At 38.8% G+C, this 25,192-nt stretch overlaps 1 long non-coding RNA gene across 2 annotated transcripts; it reads left to right on the plus strand.

Annotated features, from left to right (window-relative positions):
* The first annotated feature begins 1,983 nt into the window (after positions 1 to 1,983).
* LOC132319052 (uncharacterized) lies at positions 1,984 to 25,183 on the plus strand. Of its 2 annotated transcripts, XR_009484435.1 has the most exons (9): positions 1,984 to 2,166; positions 3,843 to 3,930; positions 8,490 to 8,555; positions 9,057 to 9,117; positions 14,931 to 15,043; positions 15,356 to 15,418; positions 16,500 to 16,688; positions 20,079 to 20,138; positions 25,088 to 25,183. It is a non-coding gene; the product is annotated as an uncharacterized LOC132319052 (long non-coding RNA). The 2 variants fall into 2 exon arrangements; XR_009484436.1 differs by lacking the exon at positions 3,843 to 3,930.
* The last annotated feature ends 9 nt before the right edge of the window (positions 25,184 to 25,192 follow it).

Consider the following 25,192-nt stretch of genomic DNA (forward strand, 5'->3'; position numbering starts at 1 on the left):
TTCCTAATTTTTATTCTAACTGTTTCATCTAAACATTGTCCTAGGACCTATTCCAACACAGCTAACTTAATATTGGCTTTAAAAAAAAGAGGAAAGAAATACTTTTATCTTTTCCTCGACATTTTTTTCAGTTTATTGTTTCAGACACCCAGAGAGCTGAGATACACATACAGTGAGTGGTATGGCTCATAGGCAGTGCATACACATGCTGTCAAAAGTAGTCCATCATAGGCCTGGACTGGGGGTGAAGTTTAGCAAATATTGAGCCTCATGACAGAAGCTGATAGCCAAAAAGTTAAATGCTGTACGGGAACAAAACTCCAGTCCTTACAGAACATAGTGATGGTGTTATCTGTCTGCACCTGAATTGCAGCTTGCCCTAGCAGACATGGAAATACTTTGAATGCCAGGCACATGGCCTCTGAGTCCTGGGACACATATATTGCAGAAGGAACCATGAGTCTTCCCTCTTCTAGGAAGTTCTCTGATGTGTCTTGGAAGAGGGGATCTAGCTGGTTGTGGCAGAAGAAAATACCGACTTGCAGGGGTAAATCAGTGTGCCCAGCTGGAGGAAGGCTTGATTGGTAGAGACAAAAATACTAGGAGTCATATTTTTCATTCTTTTTTATTTTTGATGGAACTTCCTCTGAACTGTATGGTATGAGCATTTCAAAGTCTTCATATTAGTCATTCAGTTTTAGCAAAATTATGTGTTTTTCAATGTCCAGGAAACAATGAAGAGTATATATAATAATATCTATTTGTTCAAGGATCACATTTCAGAGATAATCCTGTCTTCACCTTGGAGTCACAATCCTGTGAAAATGCTACTGCCATGAGTCTGTGGACCATGCTAGAGAATAGGAAAATGAATATGTGATTATCTGAAAATTGATTTTCTTTGAGTGATGATGTCCTTGAGTCTGGCCCACTATCAAAAACAGTGGACAGCCTAGGAGAGGAATAAAAATTAACATCCCAAGATTTGTATTTGGTATTAGTAAGGAGAACCCTGCTTCTGCAGAGCATGAGGCAATTCCATAACAATTTCAGAAGACAGTTTATTAAAATAAAATTGAACTATCCTTGATAAGTAAATTGCCTCAATTAGAGGAACGTTTTGGAAACAAAGCATTCTGAGAAGTTGATTCTAGCTCCATACTGTAAACAGGCTGAATTAGCCTTTGTCTGATGAATGAGTCACAAAATAGGTCTCTGACTCTCTTTACAAGATAACTTCTTCAAGTATTACTAGTGCAATGTTATAGTCCCCCCATCCTGCTAAGAAAGGGTGGGACAGATGCTGCAGATTTAAAACTTTGCCACTTATCCCTTCAGGTCATGTGGTAATTTAAGAGATGACAAAATAGAGGAATGACACTGACAAAAAGAATTTCTATCCCAATTTCTTTAGTCATGTGGCAAACATGTTAGATGAACAATCAGGGTGACATCCAGTGTGCTGGAAGTGCTGAGTTAGAGTTCCTGTACTGTTCTGAAATCCATCATCTCCTCTGTCAGGCAGTGTTTGATCCCTTCAAGCTGGCAGACGTGTGGCCAGCTAAATGTCATCTCTGTTGTGATGCTCAAACCACCCTCTTCACAGACTTAACTACCAAAATGTTAGTATTATTTCTACAGAGCCTCCTAATACAATTCCTCTTCCAGAAGATCTTGGATCAAAAAAATTGGTTGCTTCTTGTGCCATTGATCCTTGTGACTGTGCATAAATCTGTCTGCTCTCTTGTTTTGAGGCTTAAGAACACGTGATTTTTTCCCCTTGTTTAGCCTGATCTTTCTCTATCTAGTGACTGTGAATTTGAGCCTTTGGAAAGGACAGAGAAGAATAGCAGCTGCTTGGCTGTGAGAAATCACTTTGGCTGGCAGTTTGTGAAAGAACACAGTCTGTTAACTGGTAGTGATATAAATATTCAGGACTGGATTGACAGTATGCAGGACACAAGCTTGCTGGGAGTAGTGAAATTGAGACACGATTTCTTTCCTTCTTTTGTACTCCTTTTGTGAAGGCGTGAAGGGTGTCCAGCAACAAGTTTCTTTCCTTCCCCAAGATAAGCTGTTAGAGGACAAATCGAACTGAGCGGCGAGGAGTTTTTGTTGGTATTGTTTTCCAATTGGTTTCAACTTCTGCAAACAAAGCTAGAGCTGGTAAGTGAATATAGTTTAGATAGCTTGCTGGTCCCTCCCAAAAGTGCTGAGTCTCAAGGCTGCTCTTGCTTTTCCTAGGCTGAAGAGGGGCAGCATAAATGACAGAGAACACTTTGATGTTGGCTACATTGGGCCGTTTTTTTTGTTGTTCACCTCATTGCCTATCAGTTTGAGGCTTGATGTAAAAGATAATTAATTTCAGTGATGTTGAAGAAGCAGCTCTCAGTGACAGTTAGGAGGCTGCCTTTTGAGGCTAATTAATATGATGACATCAGTACCGACGAATGTTATTTGCAGTCAAATGTGGCCAGAGACACCAATGGTTCTACCCCAAGACATAACCGTTAAAAAAAAAAAGGGTTAAATAGCTTTCTAGTATATATATTCCCAGAACTTCAAAACTGATCACTAGAACCCGTTTTAACTTATCCACTCTTGGGTCAGATGAAACCAGTATGATTACTCAGAAGCGCGCATAATATCCAGGTGCGATGACTATTAGAGCTAAGCTAAGAAGCTGCAAGTCTGCTTATCAATAGACCTAAAACTGCATCAGATTTGAGATTTTCCCAATAATATAGAACAGGACCTAGATCTGTTTGTGTGTATTGTGTAGTTGCATGTGAGGCAGAACCATTTTGTCTATGTAGTTATATTTATGTCCTTTATTTCCCCTTTTCTTTTTGGCATTTTTGTGTACGCAGCAGGAGTGCACCTGAGACGAGCTCTGAAAATTGTTGGGTAATCTGCAGGCAAAAAACATAGTAGGGGAAATGCATGAAAGGAAAACTACCAAATCGTGAAAGGAAACCAAGACTGACTTTTTGCTTTGTTCTTATTGACACATGCTGTTTCTACTTCACATGCTTAGGTTGCTGAGAAACCCTGTCATCTGCAAACAAAAACAGCTCATGCAGTATAGAGCTGAGTGTGTGCAGAATGTAACGAGGGAGATATCTGTAGTCAGCCTACAAGAGCTTGCCACATTATTTCCATACACACAAAAAGTTACTTACTTTTTGGCACCAGATTTACCACCCTGAGAGGCAACCTTTCTGCAGTTAATATATTTTATGTCAGGAAGTTTTCCTGAAAACTTGACTCCCATATTCTTACGTAACAAATAAAAACCTAGCGTTAAGTTATGAATTATGTTCCAAAGCATCAGTCAATATTGTATTAAAATTACAGCATGTGGGATTACTGCTATATTATATAGTCTTTTAACCAGGAACACTTGACTCAGTGTTACTGAATATTTCTTCATACCCTTGAAAAGACAAGTAGTTTTAGTACGAGATTTAGTAAATTCCTGCAGAACATCTCTAATTAATATTTTACTGAGAATAGAATTTGATCCTGTAGTATCTTTAACATTTTGTTTTCTGTCCATTTTTGTGTGTCCTGTCATCCCTTTGTTAATTCTCAGAATGAAAAAAAGAGGCTTAGTTGTGGATTCCTTTCTGAGCTGTTCACTAGTGTTTACCCAGTAAGGGCCAAGTCTGTCCTTGGATTTTTAGAAGTGTAGCCGTAACTAGGAAATGCTAAGACTGCAGGATTATATCTGAAATAAAAATTTGGTCCCAGTGGTGAAATAACAGAACATTTTCTCAGCCAGAAGCTGCTTAGTCAGACAACCTGAGAGTAATGGACTGGCTATATTTGTATTGCTGCAGTGACACATTGCAAGACTCAAACCAAGAGGGCACAGCTGGCTCAAGATCCCTAATCAAAGATATTCACGATAATGAAGCATTGTCAACAGTAAGTTGGTGGTGGGCAGATGGCACTGCACAGACTGCTGCAAGGGGGCCTCCTCACATTCAAATTCCCCGTTATATCTGCAGGGGTCTTCTGTCCTTAATAGGGGACTTGTAGCTGGGCTTAATGGGCTCTGACTAATGACTAAAAAGGAAAAAAGATGAAGAATTAGCTCCTTTGTGATTTTCCTTTCCTTCTTTCACCCATCCTTGACAGGCTGTAAATGGATTCTCTGTAGCTGCTACATTTCACTGGGAAAATCAGCATGGTATCTTTTTAGATGATTAGTCATTATCTATAGGGTTTGTGCTCAGCTCTTGCACTGTAACCGTGTGAGACCAAGAGGTAACAAGGAGACCTTTCAGTTACCAAGTGAGAATTCCTACTGGGGCATCTATGGGAAAAAATTACCCCAATGCTGTTCATCCCCAAGGCAGTAACTAGACGTGGCTAGCTTCATTGCTTGTGACCTACCAGGCTCTGGACACTTAGTTTCTGCAACCATCATGACTACCTGGCTCCTCTTTAAGCAGCTGCAACTGTGCACACTCAAACATGCTGTGTAAACATCATGGAGAGAGAAGAGACTGCAAACCCTCACATTTTCTACATTGTTTTAGCCCACCATCTGCATTTTTAGAAGGCTTCAGATTTCCAGATATTCATGGTCTAGAATATGTAAAACAAACAGCTTTTTTGTTGATAAGGTTAAGAAACATAAAATTTTAGTTTATCCTTCAGGCTTAGCAAGTAATTCCAACTTCAAGGAAAACTCTGTGGAGTAAGTTCCTTGATGTCCCATGTTTGCACTCTTATTTGCTGAGACCTTGGCATACGCAATGTCACGGTGTTTGTAGGAAGTGTTGGGTCAATACTTCACTTTTGAAATCTTGAAAAAAGAATCAGGGAGATTCATGAACTGAGAATACTGCTGTCTATATAGGGGAAAAAAAGAAACCTTATAATTCAATTAGAAAAAAAGTGCTGTCCATATCAATAGTATGTCCTTATTTTGGTGAGGCTGTAAGGCCTGCTATAAAGCAGGAAAGGAAACCCCTTTTAATACAGGCAAGCTTTTTTCAAAGCTGAAGAACCTGAGAAGATTTGCGCCTTTTTCAAAGTATGTGGAGTGCCCAAACAGATGCATCCATCAACTTCCTCCAAAAGCCCTGTATGGTTATGCTGCTCCACTGTGGTGAATGACAGAATGCGGAGATTATTTAATTGGGGATTCCTACCGGTGTGTCTATGGGAAGAAATTGCCCCAGTGCTGGTTTTAAAAATGTGCTTTGGCAGGTGAAAATGTGTGAAGGACAATGGGGGGATGGAAAAGAGAAACCTACCTTCACAGAAGGGTAAATGTATAGACAATTTAAGCTACAGTTTTTGGCTTGGTACATCTGAAATATTTGAGAGAACTTTACATGGCATGTTTCTTAGAGCTAAGTGATATCCTGGTATGTGTGAATTTTTTTAACAAAACCCATTACATTTGTTAATAGTCTGTGATAAGCTTATTGTCAATTTGAAGCTCAATCCAAAGGAATACATTTTGTTTTGCGAGGAGGTGATTAACACTGAGGACGCTGCAAGTGAGAGAGAATTTCCCCTGACCAAAACTTGAAGTGGCGCAACACCGATCAGCTACTTGGACTCTCACAGATGTGTGAAGTTTTAAAAAGGAGCTGTCATAGAAAGCTTATCTGTGGTTTGCCAGTGTTGCAAAGGCATTACATAGGTTGGTTGAGAAAGAAGTCATTTCAGCACTCTGCAGAGCATGGCTTAGTATTTTCAGAGCTGAAAAAAGCTTCTTATGACTGCTGCTTCCTTGGCTTATGCTTATATATCCTTTTTTTAAAGGGTTCAGATGCTACTGCTTATGGTTTGAAGACTTCATTGGTCTAAGAACATAAATGTTGGCAGCCTATATAGAATGAGTGACATGTGAAACCTGATGTAGTATGGAGCGATCTTACCTAATCATGAGGACACAAGTATTTATAGATTGCACAATGGCTTAAGTTGCCTGTAAAATAACAAAATCTCTAAGTATCTCTCGTTTGGAAGTGGCCTCCCAGAGCACTCGCTTTCAATAGGTAGGCCGCGCTTGATGGAAAGCATCAAACAGCTTTGAGCTGTCATTCTTCCCTACCTTCCTTCCCTTTTCCACCAAGCTGTATGCACAGAGCAGTATGACTTTTCATTATCATCTCTCTTGGCACTGAGTAAGAAATTCACAGTCTTAATAAATTGACTTGGTTTAACTAGTAACATATGGAGATAAATTTTATGTTTACAAAGGAAGGTAAGTAGTAGATAGAAAATGAATTCTGCTGTTTACTACTCTAGAAGTAAGCCAGAAAGAACAGTAAGGCATGTTGCAGTACAGAACAGTGCCTTGTATGTGTCTGTAAGATGGTGAAGTCAAGGTATGAAGATTTAATGTCTGTTGAGCTCAGTGGAAAGATTCTCTAAGGAGTTGGGGTAGTCTGAAGTCTAAGGCTGGGGGAGAAGATGTCACCTCAAAGCTGTGTGTCCCCTTTACTATCCAGCAATGAATTTTATCAGTATTTCCCAAAATAAAAAATTAAAATACGTTTTTGTTTAAAAACCATAAAAATACTAGAATGTGTTTGAAGCAAACAAGCATAGAAAGACGGAAATAGCTATAGAGGAAAAGAGGAAGATGTTGGGGCCAAAAGGAATGAAGGCAGAGAGTGTTGAAGTGAGATCAGAAGTTGCTTTTAAAAATGTTTCATTTTGAGGATTTGGACATATGATTTTAAAAAAGAATTTGACTCCTTCTGTGTAAAGAAAAGCAACAAAAAGAAGGCAGAAATATTTAGTAAGTCATGGCTAGGGATCGGCTATTGTTCTTTCCCCAAAGGAACTTATTTGGATGTTTTGCTTTATTGTTGAAAGTTGGAAAGCAGACTTTGAAATCAGCATTGATGTAGCAAAGAAAGTTTGAGCTAGCAGAGAAGGCTACTTCCTCAGAAAATGTAATGACTTAGAAGTGGCAGCAGCAGAAATGACTCCCAGTGAGGATCAGAGTTACTCAGCATCATTGCGTGACTCGGCTAAATCGGTTCCCTGACACCATTTTCAGAGATCTGCTGGCAAAAGCTCAAACTGGAGAAGGGTCTGCTGCGGCTGTCAAAGGGAAGAATGGTTTGTGAGGTAATATATACAGTAGCTGAGTGAAAGATGACAATGCGTTCCAGTTTTGGGGTATTTCTTTTCAAAGCTGTTGTGTGATGTCTCCCAAAAATAGCAGAGAAATGAAGAGGTTGTTCTAGGCTCAATCTTCTGGACTTTGCTCTGTTTGCATTTACAGTTAGTAATTCTGCTTTTTCACAAGAAACAAGCGTATTAACATGGCCAAGCATAAAAATATAGAAAAATCCTGAAGGCAGTTATATTCAGTTAGCCTAAATTACACAGGTTAATTAACATAATTAAGGTTTGCTGCTTTATTGTAGCTGAGGATCTGGCCAAAATAAGTACAGTGTGTAGCACAATTGTAATGTACCTTCAATTAACAGAAAATTAGAAACACTTGTAATTGCTAGTATATCTGCTAAATAGCTGAAATAGACTCAATCGTTCGTTTCTATTTGAACTCCATCTGTAAGAAGCAATGGCAGATTTTCTGAACCAGATATGTAAAATTATTCTGATAGCTTTTGTTCAGCCATGAAATGGGACATTTAAACAACGTAGATCACTCAGCATTTTGATAACATGAAATAATGAAGTGGTAAAATGCTCTTAGTACCCTACAAGTCGGTTATAATGGAAGTAAATTACCTTGGTTGAAAATTTCTTAATGGCAACTTAAGATAGGTTTCATCTGTTTGGGAGGTTATTGAGATGTTCATTGTATTGTACAGATAAGAGAGTTTTGGTCAAAAACTTTGAAGAAAATATGCTCATCAGAATCCTTATTAACGTAGCCTTGATGCTGTGTAATAAGGTAGTCCCATTTGAACTTGAAAACCACATTTCTAGCATTCATACAATTCTGCAGCTTGGATGAGTCTAAGAGACTAAGCATTTGTCACCTCTAACCTGTCATATCTCAACATGGATGTTCAGTGTAATGCCACAATGCTTCTAAAAAAACCAAACAATACCAAACCCAAAAAAAACCCAAACCAAAAAAGTTGCCATGACAGCTTACATTAATTGAAGGACTAACTCACTATTGTTAGCCTTCCTGAGTGAAATTTGTGTGTACAACCAATGTTAATGTAAATGCTCCTTAATAAGCTCTGTGCTTCTCCCCCCCCACCCCCATGGGGAGAGTTCAAAAGGAAGGAGAATATCCAGTGGGAGCCTTTGGAGAGCAGGGAGTCTGTGCAGGGATAAAGGAGTAGATTTTGGTCTTTCTATGGATGCATGGGAACATTCAAATATATTCTGCCATTGGCCAAAAATTTTGGGCCAAATCTTCCATGTTAGTTAATTATACCTGGATGAAGTTATAAAGTCAGATTAGTACTTTACACTACTGAATAAGTTTCACCAATATAGTAATTGAAATGTGTTTTGTTGCCTAGGATTTCCTGCTACAACATCTGTCATACTGAAATCTTTCCTACTACAGAGAAAAACTACTGATTCAGGTAAAAACACTGATTTCGGAGACATGCATCAAGTCTTGTAATTCTTATTTTCTAACCGTGCTATATAGTGTAAAGGGCTTCAGAAGCATCTTTCTGTGCCAGGATGGATTTCACTTTGCATGCCTTGCTTTATTAAATGCGAGAAGCGCAGCAGCACTAGAAATGCCTGGCTGATAAGCTGATGCACTTTTTATCTACTTGGAGCCTGACTGACATCTTTGAACACTGTTGTATCTAAACAGCTTGAATATGTGACCTCATTCCTTAAATACCATCACTTGAACAGCTCCTGTTGCTAAAATAAAAGCAGTGTTGATTCTCTGTTGTGAAAACTCCTACAGACCCTCTGACAAGTGCAAACTAAACCACACCTTCTTCTACTATGATAAAAATGATTGCTTATTTGTAGCAATTACAGTGTACCTGTAGCAGCAATTACAGTGAAGGTATCGCTTGCGGTTTTTATCACATTCACTTTATGTTAACCTGTGACTGTCGCAGAAAGTGCTGGCACATGGAGTAAGACTAGGAAGCAGACCTCAAGGAAAATGATCTCGGAAAGGTAAAGTGGCTGAATAATTTTGTTTTCTTATACTGGCAAGTAGTTTGTTAACTAATCCCTAAACTGAGGGAAGATTGGAGTTGAGCCAAGCTTTCCAGTAAGAAGAAAAGAGGCCAGGATCAGCTTTCTCATTTTAGGCTGTCTTTTAATGCTCAGAAATAAGCCTTCTGCAATTCAGGCCTGTGTCAGTACTTTGTTAGGTATAACCAGGGTCGTAAAACCACAAGCTATGCCCTCCATTCAAACACAACTATGCGTATCTCTGGAAACAATGTTTGTAAGTTTTTTTCCCAAGTGGTGATATTTGGAAAAGATGAATTTCTACTGGGAAGCTGAAGGATGGACTGGTTAAAAAGAAGCTTAAAATTTTTATCTATGAAAACCATTTTTGTAGGAGGACTGATACGCAAATCCCCCAGAAAGCAAATAAAAAAGAAAGAAAAAATCTTATTTTAGTGAACATATTTATTGAATATTGTTTAAACAGTCTTTTCAATTAGTTTGAGTTTGGTTCTTGGAATAGTATTTTGAAATGCAATTGTGACTACATGTTTGCATACAATTGTTTTGCAGATGCATTTATGACTGTAGATGCAAACTCTGTCACTTGCTAGGTTTTGCTACTATTGGCAGTATTGAGGCAAGTGCCATAAAGGCCAAAGGGGTCATAGGGCAGAAAGGATATTCAGGTAACTACTGCATCTTAATATAATCTAGACCTCTTTCCCCCCAAAGCTGGCTATAAATTGTTTTAAATTGTTTTTTATTTTCAGAATATAACCTAATTTTCTTAAAGTAATTTTTTTTTTCTATATATAAATCCTGCTCTTAGGTCCAGTCCAGCAAATACTTTGCTACTAAGCAGAGTTTTGGATACTAGATAGGGCAGGTTGTCACTGTGAAGAGGAACACACATATACAAGCACTGTTAGTTGGTATACAAACAAATTAGAGTGCTTATAGTTTTATTCATGGATGTGAAGGTCAAAAGAATAAGGAATTGGTGTTGTCATGGAATTACGTATTGCATACAACCATGATGTACTTATAGAAAGTTTTACTGCATTGAAATAAAGGTAGATTACGTGGATTGATTTATCCTAAAGAGTGCTCGCTATTTTTAATCTTTTCATCCAGTAACATGAATTGCCATGAGGATCAGTGCATGCTTGTCACCTATTTCTTAAATCTCGGTCTTATTTTGTTAAGGGAAGAGTTTGACCAAGAGTGACAACTTCAATTTGTATTTTAATTTATAACAACCAGATATAGCATTTACATAAAAATAAAGGACTTCAGTGTACCTTTGGATGCCGAACCTGCATTTTGGGGAAAAAATAGGGCAAAAAATCTTGAGTACAATCTCTATGTAACTGGGGTGATCACAGTAGGCTGGAGATTTCTGCAGGAGAAAGACGGTAAATGCAGTCAAGTTCCTAGTTAGCTGGGCACATTTGTATACCTGCTGGTGAGACAGGGAGGACTCAGGAGAGCCTGTTTGGCACTCGGGAAGGTGAGGGAATTGCTGCCTTGGAGAAAGCACTGGGGTCGAGATTCCACAAGGCTTTAAAGGTCAAGAGGAAGCACCTTGAGGCCAATATTGAATGTGGCTGGCAACCAGGGTAACTAAGCCACTAAGGGAGTTATGTGCTTACTCTGTCTGCTGCCAACAAAACTCCTGCCAATATCTTTTTGTAGTAGATGAAGTCTATTAATTCTGCATGCATACACATCAGCAGAAAGGGTCTAACATTACGCTGATCTAAACTGAACAAAACATAGACATGAAGAAGGACAGTCGCATCCGAAAGAGGCAAGGAAGCGTATTGGCAATATTCCCAAAAAGAGAGGAGAAACATTTCATTCCCATGAAGGCACACGGGTTGTGCACTGGACCAGAGATTCCTAGGGTTGAGAAAGAGCAGTATGAGATGTTGTAAAAGAAATGCAGAGTTTAAATTGTATCTAGATAACACGGACATTTTCTCTGTTCATACTGCATTAATTTGCAGAATTCTTAACACTCTGCATACAGAGGAGTCAGGTGCACTGACAACACACAGAAGTGGCAGATGGAATCGTGGTAATGATTTTTAATTACATCTTTGTGATACTTGGCATATGAATGAAATTTAAGCTTCCTGATGATTTTATTAGATCCATAAGTGAAAAATTTACAGATTGAAGAAAAGAACTGAAAATAGTGCTGTGAGGAGTTCCATAACGAGGGATTTAATGAATTAGTTAAATCCACTATAGAACACAAACTGTTTTTAATTGGAAACATTGGACAGTTTAATCTTTCTATCAAATGTTCAGAGGAAATCAAATACCCCGTTGCATAAAAAGCAGCTGGGACACAGGGAGAATGGCACTTATATCAGTGCTCTGGAAGAGGTCAATGACAATTTTAATTGATGCTATTTCAGTTCTTGTGGTATGGTGGTAACTAGAATAGAAATATCTGAACTGCTTGTTCTTAGAAATATGTGGACTTTATTCAGGAGCATCTTCAGCTTAGAATTGAGTACAAAGATTAGATGAAATTTGCAGATACAAGAAAATGGGTGCAGTTAAAGATCATTTTATGGGTACATCCCATTCCATTAATTTCTGAAGAATACAAGGAGTGGCAACATTCACTTATTTTCAAAGACACAATTAATAGTTAGGCCAGATATCATTAAAAATGCATGTTGCACAAAACCTAGTATACAGTTCTAAAAAAAAAAAATATAAACAACAATTGCATTAAGGATTTATTTTCTTGATTTCTTAGACTTTGCAGAGCCCTTTTATGGCTTGTTCTTTGTCAGCCTGAGATCACAGCATGGTCCTACTAAATCCGTCTCTTGATTTCTTTGGTGTCAGTGCTGCATACCATCCTAAATAGAAACTGTATTACTAAAGTAGTGGGAATATGGGCTCAAGTTTGAACAATAGCAGTAAAACCAAACACAGTTTGGTTTTGCTTTTTTCAAATTTACAGAGGAAGATTGCTGCAGGGCATTAGAGACAATAACAGGCAACAGAATGTAACTCATTTTGGAGGTACAGTATTTCTAAAGTTTGTCTGTGAAAAGACCTACCGTCATTGATTTAAAAAAAATATTCTAGCTTTTCATCTTTGCTGTGGGCTGAAAGCTTGTGGTAGGGTATTGGGAAGTATTTTTTAGCTTGTGGTATGTGGATATGTGAAGAGTGGATGATATTTTGACCTCTCTGGACTAAACATCGGGAAGGCGGACTTCTGGAGTCAGATGGTCCCATCCACGTCCATGTTTCTGTGATGAATTTGGTATCAGACTTTAGCTTGGAGTGTTATTGTGCACAGACGTATCTTCTGATATTATGCTTTTCATGTAGCCCATGTTTCATTTAGTTAATTTTGAACCTCTTAAGCCTAACGGTAGCAAGCTAGATTCTCAGCTAACACTAATTCTCAACAGCATGTTGATTTCCATGAAGCAGCCTGAATCTATACAAGCTGAGGATCTAAGCCAATAACTCTTTGCATAAGCAGGTTGGATCTGATTTTAGTGACAATTCTCTTGAATACATAATATGAACTCTCTAGAGCTAATCTTTACCCAGGTTGGTAAAAATTAAGGATCACTTCACTTTCCCAGAAGCAAACATACGCTTGCATGATTTCACACATTTCTGGGGTTACCTTTTGAAAATAGTATAGTCTACCAATGTCATTAACATGTAAAGCTGCGACAAAGGGCTGTGGTATTCTTAGAATGAGGTTGTGCTCCTTACACTGCAGAGCCGCATAGAAGAAAAGCTCCCTCTGGAGAAACAAGGGGGAGACGATTTCTGCAGGGCTGCTGTGTGCCCAGAAAGTGGACCACGATCCACAGTTCTCAAAATGATGCAGCAGAGTTTCAGATCTATTCTTGTGGTACTTCAAACACTCATGAGCACTAAGGATTATATTAATACTGGTAACTTTATGTTAGGACAATACCAACTTCTTTTTAAGTGTCCTTTTCTCCCCCCACTATCTGTGGTTCATGTTGCTTTCCCAAACTCTCGCCAGTTTAGCTCACTTGTGTTTCTCACTTCAACACACCGGTCTCTGGGTTTGAAGTGGCTATATCGGAGTCCTACTTACTTCAGCTGAAGAAGTGATGAGGTGAATAGCTGCATCTCTTGAACTGTTCATTTCCAAGTTGGAATACCTTTTGATTTTTTTTACCCAGCTCTAGTGTGCTTTCTAGGTTTTAGGTGGAATCCTTCTAAAATGCCATAATCACTTTGAAGGTTTAATCATAATAAAGGTTGTGCTTATTATATATTCAAATGTCTTTTCAGCTTTTATTTGTGAGTGTTTTTTTTTGCTTAAGAGTCATTTGAGGATGAATTCATAGTCTACAAGAAGTTTAATCTGAGTGGAATACATAAATGCAGAGATTAACATTTGTTATTATTCATTAAATTAATGCATGATTGTTTCAGAATATTGTCTAACTTAGGGTAACACCTTCCTATTTTACTATCTTTATATAATTAGAACAAGCAGAATAGAAGGTCAGGCTGTAAAGTCAGTCCTCATCATACTAAAAACACTGTTAACAACTGCCTCTCGATTTATCCTGCACCAGATTTTAGTCCTCTTGCCTTTAGATATCCATAAACTGCATTTCACTGTAGTAACACTTACAAGCACATGCCTGGGAGAAAAACTGATCCTTAGAAATAATTTTTGAATGAGAAGGGAGAGTAGAAAATAATATAGGCTTAAATGTATATCTAAAATAACAGAACTGAGTCAAACTATAAATATATTCAGTGCAGCAAGGTAACTTGAAATTAGATTTTTCATTGTTTTTCTGCCTCATCTGTTTTTCTGCTTGTAAGGAGGATTTTATGCCCTTTCCTTTCTTCTGTCTTCATTTCAAATAACAGAACTGAATCAAACTATTAAAACATTCAGTGCAGCAAGGTAACCTGAAATTACATTTTTCACTGTTTCTCTGCCTCATCTATTTTTGTGCTAGAAAAGGGGATTTCTTGCCCTTTCCTTTTTGTTGTCATTTTTTACAACTTCTCTATATTGGGTTCATGATTAATTTCCCTCTTTTTTTCCTAACCCTCTCATGTCTGGCCACAGGCCATTCTTTCAAAAACTTAGGGATACAGGTTCCATTTTGTTCTGCCTGTTTTCTCTCTCCTCCAGCTGCTGCTCACGGACACTGCTTGGCTTGTCCTCCCATCCAGGCTGCAAAGCACTGGGAGCTTGCCCAGCTATCATTCGCAGTTTCTGCGCACAAATTCCCACCTTTCTCATTTGCCATTTCAAACTCTTCCTCACACAACCATTGTTGACAAGCCCCAAAACTCTTAGCTTCAGTATTGCGTTGCTGAGAAAATTACTTCATTCAGACACATGGAGAGGAACAGCCAGCCATTCTTCATGCTTGTTGTATTAGATGGCCATTATTTTTGGAAGAGTACCACACAGCTTATGGCAGTGTCAGAGTTTCTGTGTAGCAGCACTGAGAACACAAACACCCAACATTATCTCTTGCAATAATCTTGCGGGTTTCTTATCCAAGTATTGCCAACCCAAACCTGCCTATCTTGTCAAATCCCACATGACGTTGCCCCAGGTGACATGGCTACAAACATTGCATACACATATCCCACACATCTGTGTGCTGCCAATAGTCAGAAAGGGTTTTAAAACAAATCAGTCATGTGCTGACATGAAGCCTAACATGAAGCAGAATAGATGGGAAATTAAATTGTTCTGTATATTGTGCCATTAACTTCACGGGCATAATGATTCTTCTGAACTTCCGCAGTGTGGGTTACCAGCACCTGGTTCAGCAGTGCTTCCAGCTGACGTGTTTGGCCTGTCTGTGGAGTTGTGAGAAATCTGATTAAAAAAGAAAAAAAAAGCCCATCCTGGCAGAAGGTATTTATAATATCTATGTATCATACAGGGGCTGTGATTGGGATTGTGGGTTCGTTGTGTTACACTCTGTAAATAGGAGATTATGTAAATAGGAGATTATGTAGTCTCTGCCTGAGAAGTTTACAAGTGATGAGAACTCACAGAAGTGTGTGCAATTAGCTACAATACAGTAAATAGTGCCTGTATATGCTGTTATATTCTGGTCTGCTTATGTATCTAAATTTAGTATTATGAGATGCTATTCTTAGCTCACTGGAGATCTTTTTTTTACCCTTTTTCTCAATGCATATATATTTCCTCGCTTGCTCCTAGATCTGTCTTAGAAATCCAAGCAAATCCAAAACATCTGCAAGAGAAATCAACTAACCAATAATGGTAAGTAGCAAACTGTCTGCTCTTTTTCCACTGACCTCTTTGGTTTGTTGTTACCTCATTTTTCCAAAACACCCCCACGCAAACATGTCTTTCATCCACCTGTTGTATTGTGTCTTGTGAACTGTGTGTAGGAGGAATCGACTTCGTAACATGCCAGTACATTGCATAATGTAGTGAGCCTTGGTACTTGACTGGGAAGCCTAAGCACTCCATAGGGTGAACAGGAACCTAATTAAAGCCAAACAGCCGGTCAGGCCAGAGACAGTATGTTTTGCTTTTTTGGTTCACATTTTGCATACGCATTTATACATACATACATATATATGCCACACACAACTATAAACGCATAAATACTTAGGCTGAAGGAATATCCGTAATTTGAACTGAAATGTCCAAGCAGAAAGGAAGACAAAATCCCGAACACAGTGTGTTTAAAAATTAGATATTGGTAGGAATGCAATAAAAAGTTAAATGGCATTCAGTGGCCATAAAATGATCTAAAATCGAACCAATGTATCATATACTATGTATTTATACGGGGGCACCCGATTATATTGTTAAAGCAGTTCAAATAGCACTTGCTATTTCTGAAAAATATGGGAGATGATATCCTGTACTATTTTTAGGAATAATATGTTTATCTTTATTTGGTTGCGGTTAGATGGATGCTATATGAAGAAGTAAGAAGTAACCAGTCCTGGGCTGTTTTAGTCTGAGGGAACTAAAGTTAATAGTTTTAGACTGCCAGTTGCCAGTGCTGATCTTCCTATTCTGTGGGTCAGCAGCTGGAGGTCTAGTCCATTTTAGCATCCCTTTTTGTCTGCTCCCAGCTGTCTTTCCTCTTATCCCACAGTGGGATACATAAATTACTTTTACAAGTTTGGCATCCTGGGGCAGCCACAGGAAAAAAAAAAAGTGCCTAAGATCAGGGCAGAGAAGCTGAATCTACAGAGGTAGTAACCATCACCCGCTTCACGGAAAAGCCAGGATAGAAGTTTTGATGAAGAGTTACGTTTAGTTAATATAAAATGCATATACATCTTGGTGTCTTACAATCTTTCTTTTTGTTATATTCTTGAAGAAAAATAAAGGATACTTTGCTTCAAAGAAAGAGCTCAGTACAACTATTGAACATCTGTACGAACTTCAAGCTATAAGAAGGGCTAAACCAGGTCAGATGAGCAGCAACATGATGACAGTGATGATCTGGTGAGGGGATTTGTCTAAAAGTGGACTGAATTTGAGGATTCCTCTGAGAAAAGAGTAGAAGGTAAGCATGGCACTTGCATAAGTGCTGAAAAGAGACCACATGAGTGATTGGAGGTACATCCTACCATCATATCAGTTACATGAGCATGCCAAAGTATGAAGAAACTGCCTGTATATGGTCTGTGATCACACAGCTATTGAGCAAAATGGAGGAATTCTTAGATTTAACTAATAGGAACAAGGAGGCTGTCTTCTCACCATTGAAAGAATTTATTTGAAATGGCAATCAATAGGCCTGTTGTTTTAAGTTCATTCTTTTTTACTAGGATACTTACAAAACAGTTTTACACTGTAAGAAATACAATATGCTGAAAGAATAAATAAAATCGATGTGAATTCAGTGGCAGCCTATAAGTATGCACGTATTTGTATGCCTTATTAACTTGTTCCTCCTCTAGATTATAGCCTAGGTAAAAGAAATTACTACTGGTGTAGTGTGAAAAAGCTGCTCGTCATCACTCAGTGAGGTTGGCTTTACAGCAGACTACACAGATTTTATTCTTTTAGCAGCAGCTTGAAACTGATTTCAGGTGACATTTTGGAAAAAAAAGAAATTTTAAGGAAGTCATTATTCTCATGAAAAATCTGAGTGAACAGGGACTAGGTAAAAATAAAAATTGCAAAGAGAAATGGAGAATGAAATAAGTTTCTGAGGGTAGACACCGCCTGCCATCTTAGTTCATCTATATCAGCCATCTTAGTTCATCTAGATGAACTTCAGGAAGGTTGTAACGTGCTCCATCAGAGAGATCTGTTCAACATTACAATGGCTCAATGCAAAATTTACAAGAACTCTGTTGAATTAATTTAGTTGGATAAATGTTAAAGACTGCTAGTTCTAAATTCTGGTTTTATTTTCTAAAGTTTAAACTGGGTAAGATTTGGATGAGAAACAAGTGACTTATACCTAGCTACCTCTAAAGCCAAACTGATTTTTTTTTTCAATTTACTCAGGCATATCTGCCCAGGATACAGTCAAGTTACAGTTATTTCTAGGCTCATGCATTAAAACTTGCACTGTTTAGCAACCTGATTCTACATGATGGAATAAAACAAATTACTCTTAGCTAATAGCCTGTGCTATTATTACTACTATTAAGTAGTAATTTCAGTAGATGTTACATGGTATTCAAGTAGTCAGTTTTTACTGAAATGTTAGTTTTCCACAAGTTACAATGAGAAAAGTAAAAACTATATTTTTTGAAAAAATATTTCAATATTTCTGAAAAAAATTTCATTTCAAAAAAGCTTAGAATAAGGGATACCTGCCAAACATCATGCCCTAGAAAGTCTGAAGAACCTCAACTTTCTTTGGGGAATAAAGTAGCCCTATGTAACTTCTTTTTCATGTGCTGTTTTTTCAAGATCTTTTCCTTTTGTTTCTGCTCCTTTCACAGTATGTATCAGAGAGAATTCAGCCTACAAGATTTATCTCCCTTTTTTTTCCTGTCCTTGCCGAAACTGTGGCTGCACCTAGGTAGCCTTCACTGCAGTTCCTCTGGCATGACTCACCTAAAATACATCTCTATCTACAACAGTCAGAAACTAGTTCCAAAACCAGTAAAACTAGCAAATTCAGGTTTCCTGTACCTTCAGGTCTTACATCGTTTGCATCTCTGTCCTGGAATATCTTCAGTCGTTCTCACATCTCTCTTATCCTCCTTTTTGGTTTTGCCATCTGGGTAAAAGACAGACACGCTTGTAAAAACTACATACTAGCTGATGGCTCCCAAATGGAATGGGTAACAACCAAGTTCTCCCATCTCCCTCTCCACAGGAGAGCTTGTCAGCTCTCTGTAATTTAGCCAGCTGCTGATTTTTACAAAACTATCAGGAATTTAATATCCTTGAATCTTCTGCCACTGCCATAGTTAACTGAAATTGTCTGAAGTGTTCAAAAGCTGGAGTCTTTTATGTGGGGAAGGGTGAGGGAGATGAAGGGCTTCAGTGTATGATCAGCTTGATGTGATACTGAGAAAACAGGGTAGTCATGTTGAAAATTTTTTTAGCTGTCCTATCTTTGTCTGACCCAGATAAAAGGAAGCGCTCCCTAAACACTCATAAGAAAGCAGCAGCAGTCAGAGTCTTGGTGGTGTCTTCCAAAGCCGCCATACCTTCTGTCTTTGGAAGTCAAAAATGCCCTGCAACCCCAAAACACCACCATAACTCAAGTGAAGACTCCCGCTGCTGCAGTCTGATAAAAGCAGTTACAAGGCACAAGTTATTAAGCAGTGAGCAAAGTGCTAGAAGATGGTGGGCTGGTACCTTTCAAATGTGAGCCATTTAAAATCAGTACTGTTGCTTCCAGTGTAAACTTTGCTTGTATATTCAAGTTTTATAGTCCCAGTAGCAATGCAATCAACCTCCTCTACAGTAATGGTGAAAATGTTGCTACTATCAATCTGTTTACTCCTCAGGCATGTTTGGCAGCCAAGGGAATAACCCTGTATGTTGGTTACCAGGCTGTTTCTTTCCTAAGTGGGTAAATATCAATGCATAAAAAGAGCAAAAAATTATTTCTAATTCAAATTATATGCACTTTTCCTTTAAAAAAAGCAAACCAATTTGAATTCCAAATTAGTATAACTTTTTCTGAATTCCTAAGTTTTAAAAAGCTATTAAAATAAGGTAGATAAAATACCGTGATTTCAGGTGGTTCATTCTTGCTGTTGGAGTTGTAAATTCTAGTCACCGAGCTAGTAGCATCACTATGTCAACATCTGGAATCAGAATGGTGGAGCTGCCAGATCAGCTCTTGCTACCTGCCTCTTCCCCTGAATATGCAGGGAACATATTTCCCTCAGTTGGTTTGTTCAGCTAATTCAGCTCAGTCACATGTACATTCCAAGCTAAGAAAACAGAGGTTGAGTACTCCTGATTTAGAGAGAGGTTAGATACTCTGAGCCTGGAACATGCCATCCAAATTCTGTTTCTGCTCTAAAACTACACTTGTAAAACTGTTCTGTCTGTGCGCTAATTTGCGATGTTATAAGCACATCCTCCTTTCTTCACTCCTTGGGAATTGAAGGTTGCAAGTATGTCAGTACTGGGCATCAATGGACTTTCTTCCCTCCATCGAACCCCCAGACACACAAGGAACAAATGTTGCTGGTTCGTTACTTTAATTACCGTGCAGGGGATGTTCACATAAAAGTGCAGAACTATAATAAAACCCTAAAAAAATAGCTAAGTATTAAGGCTGAAAAGTTTGAATTTAGACATGTCCATGGGTATAGATTTAGGGATGCTGAGATCTAAATGATACTGATTTTAAGCATTCATGTTTAAATGAAAAGTAAGAGGGGAGTACATGAATTAGAAAAAGTAATTATGGTATCACCTTGATCTGTTTGCAAGAGGTGTTAACAGAGAATGGATTTTTTGTGTCTAGGTCCAAGGAAGCTGGTGATCCTTATGTTCCTCGGGAGTGTAAAGTATTATGGCCAAACTGGTAAGTGAATAATTTAATTGTATTTCCTAAAAATGCGAGGGGCTGAAGAGTAGCAATATGAAACCTGAAGTGTGGAGTTACCTGTATTCTGGGTAATTTGAAAAATTTTCATCATTTTTTCTGATTCCTTAGAAAATTTTAGGAATACTCACAGAGTCTCAGAAGACTTCACATTCTTGTATGTTTAAATTTTCTACAGTGACCTGATGAATTTAGAAAGTAGTATTAACAATTGTTTAGTGTACATCATTCTGCCACATTCCCATGGCTTTGTTTTCCTAATACACTATTATTAATGTGTGAATGGACACATTTGTTTCAATTTTGTTATTAATATATTGCATCACTGTAATAATGAAAGGTAAGTCTTTAGTCTTTATTTTCGCTTAAGGACTTTTCCGACTGACTGCGTGCTCCCTCAGAGCATCCAACCCTCACTCCCCTGACTGGGCAGAGAGGAAAGGACTTCAAGGAAAATATTTATTTTAAATCCACACTATCTGCCTGTCGGGAACTTGTCCTAGAAGTTAGGCAGCCTTCAGTGGGGTCAGTATTTAGACAGGAGGTTATCCAGGAACATGGAAGTGCTACAGGAACCGTTTGAGGTTTTTACACAGAGGTCTCATCTGTCTTCAGTGTAAACACCTTCTTTGGGTGTGACCCCAGTGACCCCACTGCTTCGGGTCCTAAACGTCTCTAAGATGTAAAATTGGTACCTTAACTGTGCATTTTCTTTTAAGACCTAATGGTTCTTTGCAAGGGAAAGAGTAGTCACACCAAAATCCAATTAACAGTGGATTCCCGTGCAGTTTTAGTGATGTCAATTCCTCACGTCATAGTCTCATTTGCCGGAGAGCATTGTGTATTATCAGTCATTGCTTTCATTCACTTAAAATGCTGGTATATTTGAATGGTGAGCAAATATATTCTTGTTCACTGCTGTAACATAATTTTTAATGCCATGCATCAGCTTTGGTTCCTTTGAATGAAAGCTTAAACAGACCAAGTTGTGGCCTAGGAAGAAATTACCCGGATCTAGGAAATTAACGCTAGAGCTAATGGCAACTTCACACTCATGGCAGTTGGTGTAATTTAGAGCTGTCCCGAAACTACTCTCATTTATGCAGATGGACTGGCTCAGCACCGGGCTGGCTGGCTGAAGGAAGTTTTAAAGAATGTTTTTGACAGATCTGAATCAGAATACTGTATATTGACATGGTTATTAGGACATTTACTGTAGAAATGGACTGGTTTGATTTATCAAGGTGATGATGGGGGGATAAAAAAAAAGTGGAAAAATTGTCTCTAAGTCAGCCTATGGGACGTTAGAAACAATTCCAGAATAGAAGTGCCCGGAACACTAAAGAACATAAAAGGTTTAAAAAGCTACTGTCAAGAAAATGTTAACTATTGCAGAGGAGCAGGCTGAAAGGCATGCCCCACAGAAGATTCTGATAAAGCTGAACCTGACTGAGTTACCATCAAGGGACAGTAATCCCTCTGTACCATTGCTTTAACACTTTTCCCTCCATGTGCTGCATTTGTATTAATAAACTAAGCAGTGATTTTGTCACAATATCCCACTACTGATCTTGAAAAGTACAGCAGGTGTTCAAATGAAGGCAAACCTGCTAGGTAAATAATGCTTGATGCCCAAGGCACTGCAGCACAGGCATAATCTGAAAACGAAAGAAATGCAGAGTTTTATCCTTCCAGAGATAAAGACATGATGCCTGAAACCTGGAGGATTGTACTTTGAGAAATCCAACTGTCCCTGCAATTCTAACTCCATCTTTTTAAATTGCTATCTAAGACCAAATGTTTTTTTTCTGTTTGATCTCACTGTGAAGTGATAACATTGCATTTGTCCCACCACAATTCTTTTCCTAGTCTACAATATGCTGTGATATCGTATTACTTCTGTGTAAGATCAAGCAAAAGGTCACAGTGGACAGAAAAAAATCCAACCAGTACATAGCCATTGTCAGCACTGCTGTGGAAATTCAGAAATTCACCAACTGGTGTTTCTCTTTCACGTGCTGAATGCTTTTTTTCCTAAGTTCACTATATGAAAACACCTCATGAAAACTACGTTTGTAAATTAACTTGCTGAGTATCTGCAAAGCACTCCTACTTGTTGACAATCTTCATATAAGAATCGTAAAATATTTTTCCAAAGAGCTAAAAGAAAGGGTGTTTTGCAGTATAGTTTCAGTACTGGAGAGCTGTATTTTCCTCTCGCTTGTTAATTTGACTTGCTCAGGCTATCTGGAACTCCCTTCCTGTTTCCCTCCAAGACCTTTAGTCACTTCCTTTCTCTACATAAAAACCCCTTTCATTTGTCTTTAACTGATGATGGATTCTTTTACAACCATTCTGATAAAATCAGCCAAATTATATATAGATTTTTCCTACTTGTAGATGACCAAAATCACTGCAGTTAGATATGTTAATATTAGTTTCAGCGCTGTGTCTGCAGTCAGAATTTTACAAATTTTTAAAAGTACCTTGTTGCCTTAGGGTATGTTTTAATGGAACGTTAAAATTCCATTTTCTTGTTTAACCAAGAGATGCAAAAAATAGATTGGCTGGTGAAATTATAAAGACTTTATTCAATCAAAGAATTTCTATTTGCTATACAAAACGTGCAGATTTACAATACAAAAATAAAAGTCCATTTACTTTCCTGGTATGTAATAAATGAGTACTCAGAAAACCTGAATCATCCTTTTAGTAAAATATTTCATGCTAATCATCTACCGTGAATGGGGTAAAATGCCACTGAAGATCACAGACCTCTATTCATCGATAAGGTCATTAAATCTGGCCTGTTTGTTTTCTCAGATAAAAGCCACCATCAGATTGTTACTCATTTCTTAATGCAATTTAATATATTAAGCTTCTTCAAAGAGTAAAAATGTTCTGAGAATTTACGTTACCCAGAATGGAGCGCTCTCCCCCATGTACGTTCTCCAAATTGACTAGCTGGTAGGAAGAGAGGAAGTATCGTTAAGATTTTCTTTGCATGCACTTACACTGTGGCAGCTGGTGTAAGACGCCGGGTAGACATAGCAATCGACAAGGGGAAAAAAAGACTGAAGGTGTCAGTTTGTGTCTTAAATGATGAACCAAATGACTTACTGGCTCGGTGAAGTGGAACTGCTGGTACTGGAGTTACAGCAGAGATCTAGGGCTGTGATCCTCCATGTCAGGAGGACCCACCGTTTCTACCAGGTCAAAAATACCATTCAGGGGTAACTGACATCTGGGTGAAGCTCAAGGTTGATACCTAAGCTGACTGAGCTGAACGCTGCGTTACACTCTGCCCTAAGTAGTGTAATATAAATGTCAGCAAGGATGATGGGAGCCACTGAGCCTGTTCTGTCTTTATGCATATGTAGTCCACTGGCTGTAACAGAGACACAACAATAAATTCTATTCCTAGTTTTAGCCAGAACTTCCATGTTTTATATTTAACAATACATGGAACTTCATCCATCCATCCTGCTGCCACTGTAACATCCCTTATATCACTGTAAAAAGGGCTGACTTGAAAATATACATGGATAATTTCTCAATAGAAGGTACAAAATCTTAGCGGAAAAGAATGATGTCTAAAGACCTCACAGGTTGTTACGTGCTTATTCACCTGCTGTGAAATTTTTATCTCCATCGGGATAACAGTGTCACCTTCACTGTATTTATAAAAATAGTTTTCACATTCCTTCTAGTCATTTCTGGTAGAGATAGGGAATATTGGTGGCTTTGTACATCCTTGAAAAAAATCTCATCTGGAACTGCCTGAACTGAGACTGGATCGGATGCTGGGAAAGGCTGCTTGGAGGAGCAAGGGAAAGGGTGACAGCAGAGCTTCTCTAGCTTTAGCTTAAGAAAGCAAGGGCTGGAAAAAGCGTATGTTTTCAAGCAGGTTAGAAATTAAAATTCAGAAAAAAGAACAATTGAAATTAAAGGGAAAAGTGGGAAAAGGACGTACATTGGCCTTGAGCAAGTTAAGACTGGCAGTTAGAAGGAGGTCTCTAGTTATTTAGAGAACGGGGTATTTTAGAATAGCCTTCCCAATACAAATAGCAGCAACAACCCACCCCACACTCAGATACTTGGGTTCAGACAGTTCATGCAAAGAATCTGGCCTGGTTTTGGGAGACAAGAGAGGACTCGGTGCTGGGACCCCTCAGAGGCCCTCCACTTGTGCGTTGCCATCTTGTTTTTTGGGAAGTGACTGCATGCTGGAGATCTAACCCCAGTTCCATGCTAGAGACTCTTCCCTCTGCAGTGTGAAACATAGCTGCCCCCTCACCGCCTCCACGCATTCGGATACGCTGAACAGAGCCCACTCGGGAATTCTGGGCTTGGCAGTGTTGGGGTAACGGCTGGACTCGATGACCCTAAGGGTCTTTTCCAACCGAAACGATTCTATGATTCCACGGTTCTCCCGATGCCAGGGCGTCCGTCATTCTGCTTCATGGGACCGCTCACCGAATACGCATCTTTGTATCCGCTGCATCCTATGTAGCAGAACGGAAGTAACAGGAGAGTTGTTGTTCCTCTTCCTCAAGTTCTTGTGTCTCACTGAACTTGCAGTTTGCTCGCTCTGAACATTTCCATGAACTAATAATCTCTTTACACAGGCACACGTGGGAGAATAAATCACCTGTGGGTTGAGAATCCATAATAATGTTGCAAGAGTATTAAATATAGACTTCTAAGTCCTTTTGGTCTTACTGGGGTAGCTGTGTGGGTGGAAATTACATCCAAATATACGCCATTTTAGTTAAATTGCGAACAAGCTGCCATTTTTTCCCCGCGCAAGTTGCGCAACTGGAATTTTAAAGAGATGGTCAGATCTGTTCAGGGGGCTGACTTAAACTGATACGAGCGGTTGAGCAAGTTTCTCTCTCCTGAAGATGTCTCCTCTCGGTTTCTTCCAGACACGGGAGGTTGTCTGCGCGGTGTTTCGGCCGGACCTCCCGTTCCCCTCGGAGGAAGGCGCCGGCGGGCCCCGCTTCCCACCCCAGCCCCGACGTTCCCGCCTG

Source organism: Gavia stellata, chromosome 23, assembly GCF_030936135.1.
Source record: "Gavia stellata isolate bGavSte3 chromosome 23, bGavSte3.hap2, whole genome shotgun sequence".
Classification (NCBI taxonomy): domain Eukaryota; kingdom Metazoa; phylum Chordata; class Aves; order Gaviiformes; family Gaviidae; genus Gavia; species Gavia stellata.